The 3624-nt window shown below is 49.3% G+C and overlaps 1 pseudogene; it reads left to right on the forward strand.

Moving 5' to 3' along the window:
- Positions 1-1693: 1693 nt before the first annotated feature.
- Positions 1694-2966, forward strand: LOC116095388 (annotated as a pseudogene).
- Positions 2967-3624: the final 658 nt, after the last annotated feature.

Below are 3624 nucleotides of genomic sequence, written 5' to 3' on the forward strand. Positions count from 1 at the left end.
CTACAATTAACCTCCATAAATTAAAAGTCTAAAGACAGAACAAACATTAGGCATGCGATATGTAACAGTGTAAGCTGAATATGTAGGGATCATCATGGCAAGTGGGTTCTAGAAGACCCATCTTCCCACACAGAGGAACCTGTCCTTAAGCAAGGACTCCTAGGCTGCATAAAGTATAGAAACTGAGCCGAGAAGTAGCATGCATGCATTTATTGCTCTCTTCTGACCTTGGACATAATGTGACCAGCTGCTTCAAACTCTTGCTTGGGTGTAAAGGCTTGTTTCAGCTCACAGATCATGGCAGGTGGAAGATTAGAACAGATTGCCAGAGTTAGTTTCAGGCCAAGAAGAGCAATTCAGGACAAATGATAACCAGCTCAAAATGGCAGGGTGAACTAATATCATACAGTGTCATCAGTGAAGAGTAGCATCAGCGAAGTTCAACAATGACCAGCAAAGAATGGTAAGGCACAGCAGTACCACACAGCCTCATCTGCTGTCTGTCGGGTAACATTTACAACCTTTCCAAGTCTCACGTGTTCTCTCAAGCATCTACTCTAGCAAAACGTCACATGCCCTTTTCTGAGGCTGCTTCCAGAAAAACACCATGTGTCTGCTTCGGTAAAAACATCCTCTCATACCACGGACTGGGATTTCTTACAGGGTCCCTTGTTCCGCGGGACAAGGTGTGCACAGGATTCGGCTTTGACAAACAGACCAGACACGAGTGGTGTAAGGTCTGAGTGTATTTCTCAAAAATGACATGAGACTTTTACAATCATTGCAAAAGAGAGATGAAAATTCTGGCAGCTCAGTAGTCGAGGTACATCTGAGGCCACCTAAAACACACTAGGTCTAAAACAGTAGTCATCTCCTCTGGACTGGTGTAGTACTCTTGGGCTCCGAGCATGCTTGGGCAGCATGGGCCAGGCAGGAGGGTAGAGGCTCGAATCTCGAATGTTCAATCTCTTGAATCTCGACTGGTGCTGCACCCCCCGGGGCCCAAGCGCTCTGGGCCCGGGGGGGCTACGGACTGCATGAATCTAAGCCCTAGTCCACCTAAGTTCTGGTTCTAGTCCGAGTGAGAGCGAGTCTAAATGTTGAATGTAGACTGCTGCATCTAGAATGCTCAATGCTGTAGACTGTCTCTCACACACACACTCTCAGATTAAGGTCCCGCCCATCTTAGGTAAAATGCCCTCTATGATAATCTTTTGGGGAAGTAGAGACAAGTCTCTTGTTAATTCTTAGGAGTGGTTCAGCTGTAGTACATGACTGAGAATGAGGGTTTTACTTGACCTTGTCCTGGGATAAATCTCTCATTCAGTGAGCTTCTGTGCCCTACCCACAATGCTGGAGGCAATTAGTTTGGATGGCTTAACATTCCAAGCCAGGGTTTGACTAGGACGTTGGAACATTGGTGAAGGTCAGAGAGCAATGTCCGAATTTTCTTTTTCTAGCTGTTAAGAAATGATATCTTGGTAGGCCCCTGGCACACAAATACGAGGACATATCTGGGCTACCTCTGAGTTTGGGGTGCCAGGCAACAATGCGGAGGCAGGAGACTGACTTTCCTTGAAGTTTACGCCTCAAATACCACCGCAAAGTGTGCGTGGCACTCTCATAAGACAGTTTCCAGAGCCCGACGGAACTCCTGTCCTGGTCTCTCACTTCGCTCTCCTCCCCAGACAAGATGGGCTTCACCACCCGCTCCTCCACCTTCTCCACCAACTACCAGTCCCTGGGCTCTGTGCGGACTCCCAGCCAGCGGGTCCGACCTACCAGCAGCGCAGCCAGCGTCTATGCAGGTGCTGGGGGCTCCGGGTCCCGGATATCCGTGTCCCATTCTGTCTGGGGTGGCTCTGTGGGGTCCGCAGGCCTGGCGGGAATGGGTGGAATCCAGACCGAGAAGGAGACCATGCAAGACCTCAACGACCGCCTGGCCAGCTACCTAGACAAGGTGAAGAGCCTGGAGACTGAGAACCGGAGACTGGAGAGTAAAATCCGGGAGCATCTGGGGAAGAAAGAGCCCCTGGGCGTCAGAGACTGGGGACACTACTTCAAGACCATCGAAGACCTGAGGGCTCAGATCTTTGCGAATTCTGTGGACAATGCCCACATCGTCCTGCAGATCAACAATGCCCGTCTTGCCGCTGATGACTTTAGAGTCAAGCATGACACAGAACTGGCCATGCGCCAGTCTGTGGAGAGCGACATCCATGGACTTTGCAAGGTGGTCGATGATACCAGTATCACAAGGCTGCAGCTGGAGACAGAAATCGAAGCGCTCAAGGAGGAACTGCTATTCATGAAGAAGAATCATGAGGAGGAAGTCCAAGGTCTGGAAGCCCAGATCACCAGTTCTGGGTTGACTGTGGAAGTGGATGCTCCCAAATCTCAGGACTTCAGCAAGACCATGGCCGATATCCGCGCCCAGTATGAAGCGCTGGCTCAGAAGAACCGTGAGGAACTGGACAAGTACTGGTCTCAGCAGATTGAGGAGAGCACCACAGTGGTCACCAGCAAGTCTGCCGAAATCAGAGACGCTGAGACCACACTTACCGAGCTGAGACGTACCCTCCAGACCTTGGAGATTGATCTGGACTCCATGAAAAACCAGAACATCAACTCGGAGAACAGCCTCAGGGACGTGGAGGCCCAATACAAGGCACAGATGGAGCAGCTCAATGGGGTCCTTCTACACTTGGAGTCAGAGCTGGCACAAACTCGGGCAGAGGGGCAGCGCCAGACCCAAGAATATGAAGCCCTGTTGAACATCAAGGTCAAGCTTGAGGCGGAGATCGCCACCTACCGCCCGCTTGCTGGAGGATGGGGAAGATTTCAGTCTCAACGATGCCCTGGACTCCAGCAACTCCATGCAAACTGTGCAGAGGACAACTACCCGAAAGATCGTGGATGGCAAAGTGGTGTCCGAGACCAACGACACCAGAGTTCTGAGGCACTGAGGCGGAGAAGGAGGGAGCCCCTGGGGACTGAAGGACCAATAAAAGTTGGTAGCTCAAAAAAAAAAAAAAAGACAGTTTCCAGAAAAACATCATATGACACAACTAAGTTTCCAAAGAAGCCAGAAATTTCCACTTCATATTCATATTATCAAGTATGAGTGAAATCTAAAAGGAAACAGGTGTTATGAAGTCTCGTTCCCTTCTGTCATGTTACACACACACACACACACAAACACACGTGCAAGCACACACACACACACAGGCACACAGAGTATCTTTTGGGTTTGTTTTCCTGTTTGTCTTGTTTATTAAAGCCTTGGCGATGGAGATCTACAGTCTTCTATAAATCTCACACATTAGCCATTTTGCTCTCTACATCTCCCTCACAAAGAATGATCCTCTTGAGAGTTTGTCCTTTCCAGTGAAGCAGCAAAGGGCACAAAGAAAGACATGTAGGGAGAATCAGCCCCTAGAGAGGTGTTCTGCCTCTTACTATGAGTTTGGGCTTAAGGAAAAACTGAAACAAACCGATGTACTCAGGACCCTCCAGGGTTCATGAAAACAGACGCATTTACAGATGAAACCAGTTTCCTACTCAGCCTTGTGAGCACCTTCAGGATTTAGAGCTGCGTTGTGATGTCTTTGTCCACATTAATGC

This window comes from Mastomys coucha, unplaced genomic scaffold (assembly GCF_008632895.1).
Source record: "Mastomys coucha isolate ucsf_1 unplaced genomic scaffold, UCSF_Mcou_1 pScaffold18, whole genome shotgun sequence".
In the NCBI taxonomy this organism is placed as follows: domain Eukaryota; kingdom Metazoa; phylum Chordata; class Mammalia; order Rodentia; family Muridae; genus Mastomys; species Mastomys coucha.